This window comes from Erinaceus europaeus, chromosome 21 (genome assembly GCF_950295315.1).
Source record: "Erinaceus europaeus chromosome 21, mEriEur2.1, whole genome shotgun sequence".
NCBI classification, from domain to species: domain Eukaryota; kingdom Metazoa; phylum Chordata; class Mammalia; order Eulipotyphla; family Erinaceidae; genus Erinaceus; species Erinaceus europaeus.
Window position 1 is genome coordinate 7166069 of NC_080182.1, and position 9178 is coordinate 7175246.

At 43.3% G+C, this 9178-nt stretch overlaps 1 non-coding gene across 1 annotated transcript; it reads right to left on the bottom strand.

The window, feature by feature from the left end:
- Positions 1-2554: 2554 nt before the first annotated feature.
- Positions 2555-2659, bottom strand: LOC132535366 (U6 spliceosomal RNA). The gene has a single exon (XR_009547149.1). It is a non-coding gene; the product is annotated as a U6 spliceosomal RNA (small nuclear RNA).
- Between the last annotated feature and the right edge of the window lie 6519 nt (positions 2660-9178).

A 9178-nucleotide genomic window follows, 5' to 3' on the forward strand; every position in this document is an offset into this window, starting at 1 on the left:
AACCCCTACCTGCAGTGAGGAATCTTCAAGAGAGGTGGAAACAGGCCTGAAGGTGTCTATCTTTCTCCTTCCCTCCCTATCTCCTCCTCTCCTTTCAATTTCTCTCTTTCTTGTCAAATAAGATAAATAAAAAGAAAGAGGAGAAAAAAATGGCTGCCCTGAGTGATAGACTTGTAGTGCTACTTGTCGATTACTGTAAAAAATGGCGACTAATCCCTAGCACTGCAAAAACGGTATCATCTGTTTTCCATCTACACCATGCCTCGGCCTCGCGTGAGCTTAATGTGCAGCTTAGCGATACGAGAATCCGACATGAAGCCCAGCCAGTCTATCTTGGCGTTACTCTCGATCGCACCCTGTCATTTCACGATCATCTCATAAAAACTGCAGCAAAGGTGGACACGAGGAATCACATCATTGCAAGACTGGCCAGCTCCTCATGGGGCGTGAGCGCTTCCACACTATGATCATCCTCTCTGGCATTATGCTATTCCACTGCAGAATACTGTGCCCCAGTATGGTTCCGTAGCCCCCATGTCCACTTGGTCGATTCCAAATTATATTCCTCCATGAGGATAATTTCTGGAACCATCCGTTCCACTCCGGTTCCATGGCTGCCAGTTCTTAGCAACATCGCCCCGCCAGATATTCGTCGGGATGCGGCATCATCTAAGTTCATTTCCCACGTCTACGCTCGACTGGACCTGCCAATATACGCGGATATCTTTGCCCACCCTGTCCAACGCTTGACGTCTCGTCACCCAATCTGGTCCCCTATGCCTACACTGCACTTCTCTGTTCCAGACTCTTGGAAACAGAGTTGGCAGTCAGCTGAGGTCAAGAACAAACACCTCATCACAGACCCCTGCAAGCGTCAACCCGGCTTTGACCTAGCACGTTATGATCGGGCCCTCCTCAATCGCTATCGAACAGGCCATGGCCGGTGCGCCACTATGTTCCATCGCTGGGGAGCCAGAGACGACCCGAACTGCCCCTGCGGTTCCAGACAGACTATGACCCACATAGTCAATGACTGCCATCTCTCCAGATTCAAAGGAGGTCTCGAAACTTGACATCAGGCTCAACCTGACGCTGTTGACTGGCTAAGGAAGAAGGGCAAACGCTAGAAGAAGAAAGTGCTAGAATCAAGCCCCAGTGATAACCCTGGTACTACTACTACTGCCACCACTACCACCACCACCACCACCACCACCACCACTACTACTACTACTGCTGCTACTAAAAAGTTAGTAACTTGTTTACTATCATAAGAGAATAAACTAGGTCTTTATTTTCTCTTTTGTTCTTCTGTAATCCTTTTATTGGGGAGGGGTTGTAGTAATTTACATACAGGACATTCTCCAGCAATGATTCCTTTCTTGTGGAGGCAGGTCTTGACATGTGAACTCTTTCCCCGTTCCTGCTTTGACATTCAGACTGAGAAATGAAGAGAGTGAAGTGAGCACAATGACGCCGAAGTCTCCCCTAGCTCTACCCTGGCACTCCCATTTGCCTCGGACTCACCTGGAACAAAGACACGGTAAGGTCTGAACCCGACCTGGTGAGCTATCTGGTTGGCCTCCTTGTTAATGATTTTGGAGAAGATGGTTCCAATAAGTTACAATTCATTTTCAGTTTTGCTGTATAGTTTTCAGGTGGATAAATTTTACCAAATTGAGTAAGTCCTCTTTTATGTCTTACTTTCTAAGAATTTTACATGTCACACTTTAAAAATCTAGAATTTAGTGGCTGGGTAGTGGAGCACCTGGTTGAATGCACATGTTACTATGCGCAAGGACCCAGGATCGAGTCCGTGGTCCCCACCTGTAGGGGGGAAGCTTTGGGAGTGGTGAAGCAGTGCTACACATGTCTCTCTGCCTCTTCTCTTCCTCTCTATCCTCCCCTTCCCTTTTCATTTCTGGCTGTTTCTATCCAATAAATAAATAAAGGTAATAAAAATTTAAAAAATTACTTGACCTTTAAAAAAAACCAAACACAATGCTCAAGGACCCAGGTTCAAGCACCTGGTCCCCACCTGTAGGGGGAAAGCTTCACAAGCAGTGAAGCAGGGCTCTAGGTATCTTTCTGTCTCTCTCCCTCTCTTTCTCTCCCTTCCTCTCAATGTATGGCTATCTCTATCCAATACACAAATAAAGATAGTTAAAAATTTTAAAAATTCACATTTTGGTGAAACATGTTGTAATGAGGTCTAACGTGAACTTGGTCTGCTTTGTTCCTACAATCCTTTAATGTGTAGAGATTTTCCACAGTTTTCTAGTGCCAAACAGACTTTGCTTCTATGGGCAGTGATACTTGGTGATGCCATGTTATTTTTTTCAGACTCTGCTAGAAGTTAATTGATAATACTGTAATTGGGACATAAACTTTTTCACTCATTAGTAAGATCAGCTTATGTTTCCATTTGTTCTTCTGCCTGCTCAGTTATATTGACTTGTGGATTTTTTTTTTCATTTCAATAAAATGAACTTAGGAGAATTACATCTCCATCTATGATCTAAGCAAATTATACACGACATGGTAGTTCAATTTTTTTTTTAATATGGACCACTTCATGAATTTGTGTGTCATCCTTGTGCAGGGGCCATGCTAATCTTCTGTATCGTTCCAATTTTAGTATATATGCTGCTGAAGTGAGCATGTTTAATTTTATTCTTAATGCCTTTCAGATAAGTTGTTTAGAGCTACAACCATGTTAGGGGTATATATCACAATTCTTTCACTTATCTTAGTCATATATTGATAAATTTATGTAATCTGTATGTTTGATAAATATAAATAACATATTCTAGGCATGAAATGTTCAATACACAACTATAAATTTAGAGATAAATTATATTGTCTTTGCCATAGACTTTTTAAATCTCTACTTGAAACCACAGTTTGGATTCTTCACATCCTGCATCTTGCTGACAATGCCAAGAAACAAACATCCTATTTTTCACTCCTCAGTACTTGATGATTTCATTGTCCGTGCTTCAGGAATTCTGCCTCCTTCTTCTGCCAGGAGAACAGTTGCCAATCAGTCCCCCACATCGATCAAGTAAGAATTAATTAAGTACACCAAAGGGTTTATTATTTACTTAATGCCAAGCATTATGTCAGCTAGTGTATTTAGGCTAAAGCGTAAGCAGTTATGGGAATGCTTTAGCTGCAAAATAAATCAAGAAAATAGATTTAGGAAAACCTTTCTCTAGTCATCTTTCTCAGATAGATTCTATATGACTCAGGCCCGAGAGTCAGCCTTTCCACAGCACAGTTTCACACTCAGGCCATCTTTAGCTGGTTCAGGAAGTGACCCACCTGGACCAGATCAACTCACTGGCTCTTCTTCCTCAGTTTCATGACACTTCCTGTTTCTGTCTGGGGTTCAAGGTATTGGTATATATATTTATCTCATTTTTTGTTTGTTTGTTTCTATGCTCTGGCCTGCCTAATACTGGGAACTCTGGGAGGTTCTGCTCAAATGAGACTCTCAGAGCATGTGCACCCCTGCCCCCTGCCGGCCCACTGCAGCCCTTCAGTCCTGACTCCCAGCTCCATGATGTGTGGACTGTCAAGGCAGCCAGTGGACTGCTTGCTCGGGTCAGGGTGGTGGCTCTACTGTCCTCTGTGGGTCACTTCCCTTTTGCACATGGCCTGCTACTCAGTCACTCTCAGCTCCCCACAATCCTATAGGGCTGAGGTGGCTGTACTCACTTCACAGAACAAATGAGTGAGAGCACAGACACTCAATGTGGCTGCAAAGTGAGAGTGATGAAGACAGACTTACACAGTCCAATATGTAGACACAGCATCTCCCATCTCTGGTGATGACAGTGTGCTGTGATAACAGTGTCCACAGCTGAGGAAACAGTCGGATTGCAAAAGAAGCAGCCCAGCCTGGAGCAACATGCAGCTTCTCCTGCAAGGACCCGGACTGCACCCTGTGGCATCTTCCTCACCTCTCTCACACCAGCTGCTTTCTCCCCTTCATATTCTCCCTATATCACTTGACAGTTTCCACACAAATCACATAAAAAAGAAACAGTGAATGACAGGAGTCAAGGATGGAGAGTATATGTATGTGTGCGTGTGTGTATGTGTGCGTGTATGTGTATGTGGAGGTCCTGCTTTACTTTCTGCCTTCCCCCAAAGCAGAAGTCTCAGCACAACAAGTATAACAGACAAGCCGCCCTGCTTCAATATTCTGCATGAATAATACTCAGGAAGTGACTTTTAGATCCACCCCTGCATATAAAAGAGCATCACTAGAGAGAAATAATTTATGAGTGAGACACTGAGGGATACAGGCCATAATTTATTTTTATACCATGATCTTTGTTCAGACCACTGCAAACTCCTCTTCAGAAAGAGTGCATCAATTATGAGCTAGAAAGAAAAGGGAGACTGTAATCCTGGAATATATATCTCTCCTACTTGTTCTATGCTTATGCATACACTGATAATAGATACTTTGTTGGTTCAAATCATTACAAGCTGTGAACCATGAAGGGAAATGAGCAATAAATAAAAGTAGCTGCTTCTTTTAATAAAATGTCCCTATGTCACAGCCTAGGGAATGCCTTGTAATCACAATGAGCTCACGTGTGCTCTGCCCGATTCCTGAAATCTGAGCACTATGTGATTTCTTTAAATTAAGTTTTTGAAATGCCTTTGAAGCTCCTTGCATAACCACGACCAGAAAAATTCAGACCGAGGTCATACATACAAAGTGGGGTGAAGTGAATTGGATTGTCAAAGTGACTAGATCATGGATGTATAATTAAATCAAACCCTGATATTTATGGGAATGTCCTTTCAGTTAGTATTTATGGAATAATTTGCATTATTATACACCTCCCTTATTATTTCAGACATACTAGTTTATCTCAGACCAACAAAAATCCAATAAATCCAACTTCTGAAATAAGCAGAAGGAAGTTGAGTGACTTGGGGAAAGTCCCACAGTGAGTAAAGCTCTAGGCTGAGCAAACAGAACAGGGGGGCCTTCTCTTACCTGTGACGACAGTTTGCCTGCTAGGTAGGCCAGCATCATATTAGGATATTTGAGTAGGTTTGATACACATATGGATTCCAGCTCTGAACCTTAGAGCAGAAAGCTGGGAGAACTCCTTACATGTAAAATTTGCTGCTGTGGAGGAACTTTAGGTGGTGAGCAGACGGGAATGAGAATGGTCTAGTAGTCAACATGGGAAAGAGGATATCAGACCTATTGACCACGGAGCCAGTAGTGTGTATTAACTTGGGGGCACCTGAAATCTAGCAGAAGAAGACCCTAGACAAAGCTCACATATACAAACTTGCTAATATGATATGTGACAAGCTATGTCCTAGGTGCTATAAGAACATACAATCTGGGGGGACAGGCGGTAGCGCAGTGGGTTAAGCACACATGGCACAAAGCACAAGGACCGGCGTGAGGCTCCCGGTTCGAGCCCCCAGCTCCCCAGCTGCAGGGGAGTCACTTCACAGGTGGTGAAGCAGGTCTGCAGGTGTCTGTCTTTCTCTCAACCTCCGCTGTCTTCCCCTCTTCTCTCCATTTCTCTCTGTCCTATCCAAAGATGACAACATCAATAATAACTACAACAATAAAACAACAAGGCCAACAAAAGGGAATAAATAAATAAATAAATAAGAACATATAATCTGATATTTGATTTGGTTTCTAAAGTATGGGCAGATTAAAGAGGTCCCATGGGTTAGGGGTAGTCAGCAGAGAGGAGGAGAATAAGTGATCTTGTAGAAAGAAGAAATTTGGTGCAGGTGCAACTGTGAGCTCCAATATGGCACAGTTGGTGAGTGTGGAAAGAAATGCTAGGACTTCTATTTATAGTTTCTCAATTCAACTTCTCCAGTAGTGTGTGTGTGTGTGTGTGTGTGTGTGTGTGTGTGTGTGTGTGACTTTATAAGATGTATTCTCAATTAGTTCTTTAGTACTTGCATATATGCCAAAATAAATACTTATGAAGTCAGCATGCTTAAAACCTCTTTCTTCTAACACATATATTATAACATGCTTATTGGTTGGAGAAGCTTCAAGGAGCTACAGAGGGTGAATCATAGTTGGTGATGATAGCAGAGCAGAGAATTAGGCTGGGTGGTCCTGGAGAGAAGTAACCTGGTGACCGGGTCAAGCATATAATGTTTAACGGAAAGAAAAGCAAGCGAGAGGACCTAAGCTAGGATATAAACACTTTATCATCTAATATGGCCAATTAGACATATTTCACCTGGGTAGCACTCCTGCTGTGCCATGCACATGGCCCAGGTTCAAGCCTAACCCCCACAGCAGTGAAGGAAGTTCAGCTCCTGTGGTATATTTCCTTCTCTCCATCTGTCTCTATCTCTATCTAGCTGAAAAAGTCAACCAAGACCAGTTTGAAGCCCTGGAAACAATAAGAAAAAGAAGTAGAAATACTTGGAAAAGACACAGGTAAGCTTCAAATTAAATTATAACTGGCTTTTTAAATATTATCTTGCACGCATGCTCCCTGTTCTAAAGTGAAAGCCATGTGCCATGAACTGAGTATCTAAATCCCTCTCATGTTTATTTGCTGAAAATGTAGTCCCCTCTAAGTACTGCTTTAGCTGTGTCCCAAATATTTTGATAGTTCATCTTCATTTGATTCTAGGAACATTTCAGTTTCTTCCTTAAGTCCCTCTTTGACCCAGCAGTTGTTAAGCAGTGTGTGGCTGAGTCATGGAGAGACATGGAGCCTAGGTCAGATCGATAGGGTTTATAGGTCAGCAGTATTTATATACTTTTCCCATATTTGGCAGCTACTTTATACCCTGATCCAGCTTTCTAGTCCTATTCCCATCTCTGACACCATCTTCCCAGACAATACTTGTAGCCCACCTGCCTGTTAGCTGTTGGGCTCAGGCAAAAATTAGTAAAGTCATAGGTCTCTTGAAATATACTTAAAATTTACTTCCTAGCTTCTTCTGACATGAAGATCTCAAGACCTGCTCTGTTCTTACCTCTAGGTTCCTGACTACTAAACAATTGGCTCTGCTTTATATCTTAATGCTTTTCAGCCACCAAGTTTCAGTTGCTCTCATGACATCATCTTGACTCCCCTGGGCAGATGATCTCACCAATTAGTCCTAGAACCCCACCTTCCCAAGCCTCTACTCCACTAGGGAAAGATAGAAACAGGCTGGGGGTATGGCTTGACCTGTTGATGCCCATATACAGTGGAGAAGCAATTACAGAAGCTGATCTCCCACCTTCTGCACCCCATAAAGATCTTCGTTCCATACTCACAGAGGAATAAAGAATAGGAAAGCTTCTAATAGAGGGGATGGGATGTAGAACTCCAGCAGTGGGAAATGGACCCCTCTTATCCCATAATCCTGTCAATCATTAAATCACTAATAAAAAAAAAAAAACCCACACAATCCCCAATATGAAGGTGTTTGATTAGAAAAAAAGGTTTTGAGGGTGAGACCCCATGACTGGATCAGTGCCCTTTCAAAAATAGTTAGGATTCAAGCAGAAAAAGGCTACTTGGAGACCAAGGAATAGATTCTCATCAGATGTTGGATCTGCCTGCACCATGCACATCCAGGCCTCTTAAAATGTGAGGAATAAAGGCACTAAACTCAAGTCACCAGGTCTACAGTCACTTGTGTGATGGCAGTCTGAAATAAGACCCTGTGTGGTATCTGCCTGCTCCCTCTATCAGCTCCTCTTTCCTTGCACAAGGATTTATCCAGCACAAAATCTGCCCAACAAGGGAGTCCGGAGGTAGTGTAGCAGGTTAAGCACACGTGGTGTGGGCGTGAAGCGAAAGGACTAGAGTAAGGACCCTGGTCTGAGCCCCCAGCTCCCCACCTACAGGGGAATCACTTCACAAGCAGTGAAACAGGTCTGCAGGTGTATATCTTTTTCTCTCCCCTCTCTGTCTTCCCCTCCTCTCTCCATCCTATCTAACAACGATGACATCAATAACAACAACAATAACTACAACAACAATAAAAAAACAAGGGCAACAAAAGGGAAAATAAATAAATAAATATATTTTTTTTTAAAAAACCTGCCCAACAGTGAATTATCTAAAGGTTAAGAAAAGGAACTGCGGGGAGTTGGGCAGTAGCGCAGTGGGTTAAGCATACATGGCGCGAAGCGCAAAGACCAGCTTAAGGATCCAGGTTCAGGCCCCCAGCTCCCCACCTGCAGGGGAGTTGCTTCACAAGCGGTCAAACAGGTCTGCAGGTGTCTGTCTTTCTCTCCCCCTCTCTGTCTTCCCCTCCTCTCTCCATTTCTCTCTGTCCTATCCATCAATGACTACAATACTAAAACAACAAGGGCAACAAAAGGGAATAAATAAATAAATATTTTTAAAAAGAACAGGAACTGCATGGTGATTACAACTTTACTAAAGCCTAAATGAAATTAATATCTTTTTTCCCAATCACTTCTGTCCACCTGAAGCAGTCCCTGTCTCAATGAATGGTGCACACCTACTCAAGAGCTCTACAGTGGAAGTCACATTTTTCTGACTCCTTGGACCCATTCCTTCTCAGGCACCAAACTGGGTAGGTTTATTTCCTAAATCAGCCTCTCCTGCAACCTCACTGCACTGTCCACAGGGTTATCACAGGGGCTCAGTGCCAAAACCACCAATCCACAGCTCCCGCTGGCTATTTTTCCTTTTTTATTTGATAGGACAGAGAAACTGAGAGGAGAGGGTGAGACAGAGAGGGAGGCAAAGACAGACACCTGCAGATCTGCTTCACTACTTGCCAAGTATCCCCCTGCAGGTAGGGAGCAGGGGCTGGAACCAGGGTCCTTGGCGTTGAGTATAATGGGAGCATAACTGAGTTCACCACTACCTGCCCCCCCCCAACACCCTTCTGTATGAAAACAGATGTCCAGCTGGCAGTTAATTCCCAGTAAGAATGACCGGTTTTCTTCTGGGGGTCCTCAAAGACAATGCTTATTACCCCTTACATTAATTCCTTACATTCACTGCTAGGCACTCTTCAATTTGCTCAAGAACCCAAACGGAACTTCTTTTCTCATCCTGGCTGAGCTGGCTGGCTGGCAGTCTTGGGTTCAGTAACTGACAGGTGCACCAACCCGGTCTCCAATTATAGGTCATGTGGTATTCTCCAGGTTCAACTTTCAAATAAAGTCATGTTAGGAGCTACT